The following is a 10,828-nucleotide window of genomic DNA, read 5'->3' as shown; positions in this document are numbered from 1 at the left end:
AAGATCACCAGCCTGGTTGATTTCCTTCTAAATGACAATAATTACCCAGGTAAGAGGCAAAGCTTCTCATATTAAGTCAGTTTTGATCATTTCAGAACTTAATGGTTACAAAATAATATCAGCCAAAATCTACAAATCTCATGAATCAGACCTGATGATTCGTGAATTTAGATTTAATATTGTTCTGAATTTGAAGGTTGGTTCAAAGAATACCTATAAAACATCAAACATGAAAACAAACTCAATACAGTACTCATGTCTCTGGTGAGAGATACAGGTGGATTCTGTTTATTCTGAGAAAAGAAAGTTGTCAGGACAACTGAGTGGGACATTTCAAATGCAATTTAAGGTCATACTCTTGAAGTGCATTAGGAAAAACAGTGAGGCCACCATTTTAGGGAGATTAACATGTCAGATGCACATATGAGATTTCCACATCCCACACCACTAAAATATATGCCAATTTAGGAATACAGAAGACTTAAAGTAACTGAATCTTTCACTCTTACATGCTCTTGGGGAGCATGGGTGATGACATATAGCTTGGGCTCTGATGCACTGTGGTTGGTCATTAAACGTTCCATGACATTTTTTATTTAATCAGAAGAGAGTTTTAACCTGGCTCCATTTCAGCTAGGGTAATGGCAGCCTCCCTCCCAAAGATTCTTTCTTCCCTTCCAACTGGCCAACACTTGCTTCATTTTCTCCTGTAGAATAAAGATCACCCAGAATGACTGGCTGTGCATGGCAGCTCCTCCTTCTGTGCTCCCCTGGTGTTTTGGGGGAAGTTGTTCATTCTTTCAACATACATTTAATGAGCATTTATTCTGTGCACAGTAAGATATATTATACAAAGACAATTCTGCCCATTTCCAAAAAGATTGAAATCTAGTAGATTCCATTATTCTGAGGTCCTGGGACATTGTAGATTAAATGGGTTATTTCTAGTGTTATTTCCGATCAAGGTTAGATTGTTCTAACCTGAACCTAATAGATACTGCTGGTGTTCTGGGGCTAACTAGCATTTTCAGATTGCAGCATATCAAATATATGTAGTTAAACCTGACCTAAACTCGGGACTTTTAGTCACGACTAAATCACCCTCAACTGAGGGTGATTTTGCCCCCTGGGGGACACTTGGCAATATCTGGAGACTTTTTTTTTTTTTTTTGCGGTATACGGGCCTCTCACTGTTGTGGCCTCTCCCGTTGTGGAGCACAGGCTCCGGACGCGCATGCTCAGCGGCCATGGCTCACGGGCCCAGCCTCTCCGCGGCATGTGGGATCTTCCCAGACTGGGGCACGAACCCGTGTCCCCTGCATCGGCAGGCGGACTCTCAACCACTGCGCCACCAGGGAAGCCCTGGAGACATTTTTGATTGTCACAACTTGGAGGGGAGGTGCTACTGGCATCTAGTGGGTACAGCCTAGAGATACTGCTGAACATTTAATAATGCATGGGACAGTCCCTCACAACAAAGAATTCTCTAGCCAAAATGTCAATAATGCCGAGATCGAGAAACCCTGCCTTAATCCGACTGCCAGGTTAACTAAATCAGGAGTCAATGCCATTTACCAATCAGTTATTTATTTTATTATTTTGAAGGAGACTCCACAAGACCGTTGTGATGTGGGTATTAAAATGGGCTGGTATCAAAATCCAACTTAATAACAAAATATCTTCTGTGTGACATTTCCTCTCTGTCCTTAATGGACATCAACTCACTCTGTCTCACAAGTGGCAGTGATCATAAACGACACTGAGAATTATTTTCTATAACCATGGGCTCTAATAACTGGAAGAGTTTGGGGGCCCACCTGGAGCAAAACACAGATTACATTTTATTTATATTTCAAGATATCTTTCACAGATTAAAAAAAAGGAGGCTCGGCAAGATTAAAAGGCTATCGTGGTCCCATGACAAGTTCAAGGTTGAAGGTGAGTTAGATCCCATGCCTCCCGACTGCCAATCCAAGCTTCCTCTGCTATCCTGGAGACTAATCTGGAACTCAGCTGCATCTTGAAGTTAAATAAGAAACAGAGATGACATCTGAAAATGCTAACAGCCCATGTGCTGTGTATTTTCCGTGGCACTGAGGCAATGTGTTCTGAGGCTGGGCTACTTCTTGTCAGGAGCCACAGCGACAGTGTCAGCCACTGTGCTTGGGGGTAAGCTAGGAGTAGAGTTTGTTAAACTGGCAGGCATCTGCGTCTCCTCAGCTGGAGGCGGGTGCTCCTGGTAGGATCTGCCAAACTAGGAGGCAAGGGCAGATCCCAAGACCTATCGGGCAGTGTCAGTAAGGGCCTAACCTCGTTTCCCAATGGCAGCTGGGGCACTTCTCCCAGTTTTCTCCCTCTGGCTCCTAAAATGGTTACTGCATTGTATTCTGTTATCTTTCAAATAATTCCAACCTCGTAAAGGTCTTTAAAGGGAAGTATGTAAAGTTTCAGCCCTGACATTCTCTTCTCAGTAACTTCTTAGGTTTGCACATGGAATTGGGCCTGTGTAGTGGGAGAAGAGGTATATACCCTATTTGTCTGCAGAAAACTAATCATAGTGGGTTCTGAATTCAACAGTGAATTTAATACTTCTACTTTCAAATAATTAACCAAAATCCAGAGATGCCAATAAACATTCTCATAAACCTTTTTAGTATACAGAGTCTACTTTTATTTAGTCAATAAGGGTGGGAGGAGGACTTCCCTCCCACCCGCACCCTACCTTCCATCTATAAAGAATTTTAAGAGGGGAGCCTGGAAATATGGAAATCTGCATAACTTCCCCTTACTACTTTTCTCCTCTCAGATCTTCTGTAAACTAAAAACAGAGTATGTCATAGCAAAATGGAAGCTTGAATTTTCTGTCTCATGTTTTCTTTGAAAGCGCTGGGGACAAGGCCTGTAAAATCCTTCACGAGGCATGTCATGAAGCTTCATGCAAGTTGGCTGTCTCCTCCTTCAGCCTTTTGACGTGACCACTAATATCCTTCTTGGAACTATCACCATCTCTCTCTCAACACCATCTGAATCTGCCTCATGACCAAGGAAATGGAACAAAACATGGGGTCAGTGTATGTGGGTGTGTGTGTCTGTGTGCACGTGTGTATAGGATGAAGAAGGGGGAAAGGGGAGGGGGAAGGTACAATGGCACACGACCAGGTCCCAGAAATAATGCCTAAGTCTGCCCAGAGATTTTCCTATGGCCCTTTAAACAGGATCCTTGTTGGAATTTTTGGATTCTGTCCCATGGAGTTCAAGTGCATTCTTCAGGGCAGCCAGTTACTGTTCCACAGAGGTGTTAATGTCCTGGAGTTTCCCAAGCACAATACTTCACATTGTCGGTTCAGAACTACTTTAATTCTCCTTTCCACCATCCCAGCCCCATTAAGAAGCTGTTGGATCTGCAGAGAAGCCTAGCACAGCCAGGGATGAAAATACCAATGAAAGCAGGAAAGAGACCTGTAGTAAACATTCTAGTATAAGAATATAATCAAGTTTTTGCCCATTTTTTGCCTGATGATAATCAAGGTCTGACTTTAGCAATTACAATAAGTTTACCCAAAAAGTTTTGTTTTCCTGAAGGATGAAAAAAAAAAAAAGTCATCACTTTATCCTGGCTTCACACAGCCCCATTTAAGGGTAGTGGATTACGGTTTTGCTCTATATAAACAATAAAGCACATATCCTCTGGGAAAAGTGCCTTGGAAGTGTAAGTGTTTGGAAGCCCATGAATCAAACAGATCAAGAACCCCTGCATTCACCCAGTCTCCATCTGTTGCCAGTTCCAGATCATTCCCTGTGGATGACTTGTATATTATTACACAAGGCAACATCCTAAAATGAAAGCACCTCTAAGAGAATTACGGTGTTAAAGTGAATATACAATCCAGATGCTTCCCAACTCGGGTGAACCCCAGGAGGTCTCCACCCCCGACAAAATGAGACGACACAGAAAAGCCTAATGACGGCTCCACATGGATTTAGCCTGAAGGGGACTGTTTATTTTTTTGACTTTGAGAAACTGCACTGGGGATCAGCCAAAAAATGAATACGGAAAAGTCCCCTTAAATTGTACAGAATCTTTAATCCTGAAGACCAGCTTCTGAACGTCAATACCTTTAACAGGAGTGACTTGAAATCAGGTCTTAGGGTACAAAGAAAAGAGAGTGGAAGGAGATACCGAAGAAAACTGCTAAGGTGCAAGAATGGGTGGAAAGTGGTTGCCACTTATATTCCCGAAGACTCTGGCGAGCCCTTCGCACTCATTCCAGAAAGTCCCCAAAGCTGTTTGGCTTTAGAGGTGGGCAAGAAAAAGCAGACATCACAATACTTTGCTTGTGAACCACATCCACTCCCCTCCCTTAACGAGAATCTTGTGGGCTCAAACCACAGGCTCATAACCGAACCCTCCCTGCCAGGGCAGCAGACAAATCTCGCTTTCCCACAGGCTGGCTCGGCATTTTTGCCTCCCCCCACAATGCCTGGGCTTAAGGATCCATCATCAAGGGCAGCCAAATACGTTTCTCCACCCATAGCGACTCAGTCCTGGACCTCAGCCAGAGTGAGAACACCAGGGTGCGGGGAAAATCCTATAGCTGAGCGAACAGAGCAGGAAAACTGGGAGCAGTGAGAAAGGGTTGAAGTGGCTAATTTTTCCACTCCCCTCCCACTGTGGTTAAAGCAGTGACAGATAATTTATCACACATTTTGATTGCACGCCAGCTGGCTGTTTAAAAAAAAAAAAAGAAAGAGTTGTTTATTAATTCAATTAGCTGGCTTATTTATCAGGGCTGGGTTAGCAGGGGCGGTGAGAAGGCCAAAGGATGCCCGTGTCAAGCTGTCTTTTGCAGGCCCTGCAGCCAAGTGGAGACACGCATTCTTACCCCTGCAAGACTTGGAGTGTCGCACTAGCCGTGTTTACCCTGAATGCTTCATGCGCGACCAGAAAACCCATCAATTGTAATGAAATATGAGGGTGGGAAGATGCTCAGAACAGGACAAAGTCATCTGAGTGATGACAGTCATTAGTGTTTATCACTCGTTCAGGGGCCATGTTCAGAGATAATATGGCGTCCTTCCCATACTCATTTGGGTGGTTGCTTTTGTCGTTTTCTCATTCCTTGGTGGATATTTATACCTAAGGCTGCCAGTGTATCAGCAGTTTGCCCAGACCAGCATTGCCCAGGATCAGAGGAATCATTCATTCAGGAAGTGGCTTATTAAAGAAAACCCAAGCAAGGTTTATTAACTGCTGCTTTGTGCCAAGCTCTGTTTGTGGTGCTTGCACTAGAGTTACTGGTTATATTGGATCCTCATGTGGTGGATAAGATTTGTGCCCATTTAACCATGAGCCAGCTAAGGCAGAGATTTTAATTGATTCACCCAAGGTTTCCCTCAAGGCTCTGAAACCAGGTGTCCCTAAATGCCCCCCTCATTTCATTGCAGCTGTCCACACTCTTGACCCTGTTCTTGGCCAGTCTAAGCCAAATGTCTACTTGGTGACCCAGAGGGTACATTTTCTGCTGATCCTGCTGGTGGCAAGTAGAAAAGAAGGAGGAAAAAGGAAGAGATGTCTACAATTTTCTTGTTTTATTTCAAAATAACCTAATCATAACAAATGGTTATATGGTATACATTTGATTTTGTTTTTATTCAGAATATAATGATTTCCCTCATTAGCCTTACAAATAAAGTGTTTTATAAACTTGAAGGAAGATGACTTTGGGACCAATATATAAGTCTACTAATTTTCACATGTATTTTGGAACAAGTGATATTTTGGATAAAAAATAGAGGAGAGGAACCATAATATAAGAATGTGATAAATAATTCTAGTTCATCAGCCAGTTAATCAAGCAGTAAATGTGACATGAAGATGGTGCCAATGATAAGACTGAGTCAGCCTTTAGGGGGGACATTACATATTAAGGGGAAATGTGATCTGTGAGCTTATATATCAGGGCTGGGCTTAAGCATGAGATGAGGGAGACACCTAAGGATTCCCCTGAGGGTTAGTATTCTGGAGATCTATTATGCTAGCTTCTCTGTCTCATGCTAAGACTTAGAACCTCTTCATTGTTCGTATCAATCACTAATTTCATGGGGGCAACTTCTGGAAATGTCAAATCGTCCTTATCTTTTCTTTTTTTTTCCTCCCTCCCTTTCTTCCTTCCTTCCTTCTCTCATGCAAGAAGTGCCAAGTAAAACAAAACCTCAGGTGCACAGGTGGATTTGTCTGCAAGACCTCATAGCAGTGTCACTGTCACCCCGGTGTCTCCTCTGCTCCATACAGCCTGTGGAAGAGCCTGTGGTGTCCCCTCCCCTCACCACTGGCTAACTCAGTCTCTGGCTCATTGAACCTTATTTCTCCCTCGACAACTTGCTCACTTCAAAAATGCCCATCATTAAAAAGTCTACAAATAACAAATGCTGGAGAGAGTGTGGAGAAAAGGGAACCCTCCTACACTGTTGGCGGGAATGTAAGTTGGTGCAACCACTGTGGAAGACAGTATGGAGGCTCCTCAGAAAACTAAAAATAGTTACCATATGAACCAGCAATCCCAGTCCTGGGCATATATCCAGACAAAACCATAATTCAAAAAAACACATGCACCCCTACATTCATAGCAGCACTATTCATGATAGCCAAGACATGGAAACAACCTGAATGTTCATCAACGGATGAATGGATAAAGAAGATGTGGTACATATATACAATGGAATACTACTTAGCCATAAAAAAGAATGAAATAATGCCATTTGCAGCAACATGGATGCAACTAGAGATTATCATACTAAGGGAAGTAAGTCAGAAAGAGAAGACAAATGCCATATGATGTCATTTGTACGTGGAATTTAAAATATGACACAAATGAACCTATCTATGAAACAGAAACAAAATCAGGGACATAGAGAATAGACTGGTGGTTGCCAAGGGGGAGAGGGGTGGAAGAGGGTAGGAGTGGGAGTTTGGGCTTAGCAGATGCAAACTGGTATGTATAGAATGGATAAACAACAAGGTCCTACTGTATAGCACAGGGAACCATATTCAATATCCTGTGATAAACCATAAGGGAAAACAATATGAAAAAAACAATGTATATATATGTATAACTGAGTCACTTTGTTGTCTAGCAAAAATTAACACAGCATTGTAATTCAACTATACTTCAGTAAAAAGTAAATTAAATAAACAAATAAATATTCCAAGGTTTTTGACTAAAACATATAGTTTTAAAATCAATAAAAACAAACCTAAACAAAAAAATAAAATAAAATGCCCCAAGAAATGCCAAATCCTTAATGTGAACTTTTCTTGATATTTTCAACACTTACTTTCCAATACTCCCTTCCCCAAAATGTCTACTGAGTTGGGTAAAATCAAGTGGAATTAAATCCCATCTTCCTATTAACATCTTTTGCCTCCTCAGTTGTTACTGGTTGAGAGTTTCTGCTTTCAAAAATGGGAAGTTTATGTGACGAGGCACCAGGGTTTCTTTCATTTCTTCTTTTCATTTTCAGTTTAACTTAAAAAGATTAATTTTAAAACTGATATATTTTTAAGCCTCAAGGTCCTACTGTGTAGCACAGAGAACTATATTCAATATCCTATGATAAACCATAATGGAAAATAATATTAAAAAAAGAATGTATATGTATGTATAACTGAATCACTGTGCTGTACAGAAGAAATTAACACAACATTGTAAATCAACTATACTTCAATTAAAAAACTGATATATTTTACCTATTTTGGATATTCTCTTATTTTTCATACATGTTCAAGTTTTCCAGTTAAGCATGCTGTTCCCAGTTTCTGCTGCTGATGGTGTATCAACATGAGACTTTACAAATTTTGTGTGACACTTATATCTGGAGATGTCAAGGCCACCGTAACAAGCATCCTAGCATTACCTTAACTTTTTATATCTGAAAAGATGCTATGTAAACCTTTCTAAAAATTTCTTCAGCAGTCTTGGGTCAAAAACATTCCTACTGTATTTTCACCAAAACAACAGACAGACATACGAGTATGCATACTCATCTATTTTTGGTTGAGAAGTTTGTTCATGTACAGGAAAAATTGCTCAATTTAAAATTTCACGCTGTTGAAGTCTAACGTATTTTTGGGTTCAGCAATATCTCTAGTAAAAGTTCAGTTCCTAAAGTTCATTTTCAATTTTTAAAATTGTAGAAAAGCCCAAACCCTCTGCCTCGGCACAGTCTAAGCACTAGATACACTATTTCTAGAAAAATAATTATTGTATAAAACAATAAACTACTTGATTGACAGGAAATTTCATGGAAGAATTCATAGCTACTCTGTGTAACTATCTTGTCCAACCTCTCAATTTATTTCAAATGATTAAGTTACACTTTTATATAGGTGAGAGAAATACCCTAAAATTGAGGGAAATATCTTTATATTGTGTGGAAGCCACCTTAGCGCTAAAGGTCTGGCTTCTCAGGTTGAGTAGGAAAGGCTGTGGATGACTTACCCTGAGCACTGCTTGACCTTTCACAAAGGTATTTCTTAGATTGGCTTCTGAAGTTTGCTTGCAGAAGGTTCTTATGACTAAAGACAAATTTTACATTTCAAGCCCAATTCCTTTGGAAATGGAAACACTGCCAGATAGTTCCACTCGTGTAGATTCGTTAAGACCACATACCAACATTTTAGAAATTCTTCTTCCCATCACAGCCTATTTAACGGCTTTGTGCAAATAAGGCATAATTTCAATATGAATCAGGCAGATTAGGGATTTTTCAGGATTTCTCTTCATACTTTCCCTAGAGGATGGGTATCCCATCTGTTTTGCTGAATGCAGGATAATCAAAGGGCACTGATCTCTCCAAATGACTTCATTCATTACTGTCCCCGCTAGGGCATCTGCCCCTAGGAAGGTCAACTCAGCTACACCGTGGCCTTCCCCACACTATAACACAGCAAATCCACCCCTCCTTTAGGATGTAAAACGTTTGGCGATGCACTGGAAGAAAAGAATATTTCTCCCCTCAGAGTTCAATGTTACAGAAATAACATACATGGATTCCTCAAGTTCCAATTTAATATGTATTCAGAATCTAGCCCTATTTTGGCTAAGACAGTTTGGATATATGTTGCCACTCTGCCATCACAAATGTGAACTACAGGGCAAAGGGGAAAAAGTAGGCTGTAGCTACTGACTGCTGAACTAAAAGAACATTGTCTTGTATGTTGGGGATCTGCTTCAGTATATTTCAAAGAACAACAGTGGAAAGAACCACTAAGAACCGAAGTACAGGTGCTCTACACGGGTTTGATTCTGAATAATTTTAATACAGTATTAATCATGCCTTGAATTGTGGAATGCCTTTTCTATTACTCAGTTAAAGGCTATTATTTCCTCCGTTTAGAATGGGAAAGTTGTGTTTTGTGTGGTGTAGAGCACAGCCACTTCATGGGGGGATTATCTGGATAGTTCACTTGACATTCAGCTTCTTCACCTCCCAAGTATATAGGCAGAAGCGTTACACTGCAGACTGCAGTTTCCTTGCCTGAGACACAGAAACCAATCCAACAGGCTGGACAGTGTGGGAAAGACAGCAGGAAGTGGAGAGAAGCAGAAGACCTGGCTCCTACCCTCAAGAAACTTACTGTCTAGTTGGAAGAATAAAAAGTATACATAGCAAATCCTGACAGTCTTAAGTGCCAGATTAGTGGAAGGGACAGAAAATGAGCGTCAGAGAACTGGACAGCATCTGGGGTGACAGGAGGGTGAGTCACAGCCAGGCGGTTTTCAGCTGGGTCTTACAGGACAGTCTGAGGAGCACAAGTTCCAAGTTTCTAACAAGGCTTAGAGACCTTATCTAGATAACCAACCGTATGACCTTCTTGGAAGAAACGCCCTTTTCTTCCTCTATTCATTGCCAACACTCGTTATTTACCTCAAGGGAGCCCAGATGTTGACTACCTATGTAGGTTTACCCTTCTCTTTCACTAACCAAAAGCAGGTTATGCCTTTGGTCAATTTCATCCATAAACAGAAAAACCTAGTCACAGCCACCAACTGATGACAGTCATGGTAAGCAGGCCTGGATGAGGGAGTCAGCATAATCTAGAAAAATGCATTATTTGTGCTATAAGAATACTCATCTTTCTCCTTTCTCCTTCACCTAAGAAGTGTTAGGCAGAAACTAATTCCAGGTAATAAATATCCCAGGACAACAAATCTGGTGAGCCCGTTTCTTTGATTTTTAAACGGTGGAGTTTTTTTGTGTCTACCCACCCCCCTTTCTTTTCCTCTGAAGCAGAGCTGGATATGGCCGGCTGCATTCCAAAACGGTACGCTTTACTCTTCGTCCAGGAAAGAACTTTTCAAATAAGGTCCTAAAGGCTCATACAGTATTAGTGAGCACACATACACCTACACATGGTTGACACTTGCCAACTCCTGACATGGGAATTCTCAGCACACCAAAGTCTCTGTTTGATTTAAATTTATTTTTAATCACATAAAATCCAATTTGGAAAATTGATGCATGGGATTTTCTGAGTCACCAGAAGCTCTTTATAAGATTGCACATGCATTGAGAAGGAAGAAATCTGTCTTGGCATGGCTGGTATTTCACAACAACGGTAAAAATGATTGGCTTCCTCAGTTTGGAATGAATGAGAGGAGTTTTAAAATCTGTAAAAATATGCTATTAAATCCTAACATAAAGTCAAGATATATTTGATATATCTGACTCATGGGGAAGAAAGGAAGGGAAAAAGTAGTCAGCATTTTGAAATAAGTTTATTTTGTTAACTTTCTTTTTCAGTCTTGTTTAATTACCCAAGTGATAT

At 40.9% G+C, this 10,828-nt stretch overlaps 1 protein-coding gene across 5 annotated transcripts in view; it reads right to left on the bottom strand.

Annotated features, from left to right (window-relative positions):
* The window catches only part of CREB5 (cAMP responsive element binding protein 5), a 416,145-nt gene that overhangs the window by 42,043 nt on the left and 363,274 nt on the right, over positions 1–10,828 (bottom strand). The window lies entirely within an intron of this gene.

The sequence above is a fragment of the Mesoplodon mirus genome (assembly GCF_964341445.2).
Source record: "Mesoplodon mirus genome assembly, chromosome: 9".
NCBI classification, from domain to species: Eukaryota; Metazoa; Chordata; class Mammalia; order Artiodactyla; family Ziphiidae; genus Mesoplodon; species Mesoplodon mirus.
The sequence above is the reverse complement of the archived record's forward strand: the minus strand, read 5'-3'. Positions and strand labels throughout refer to the sequence as shown.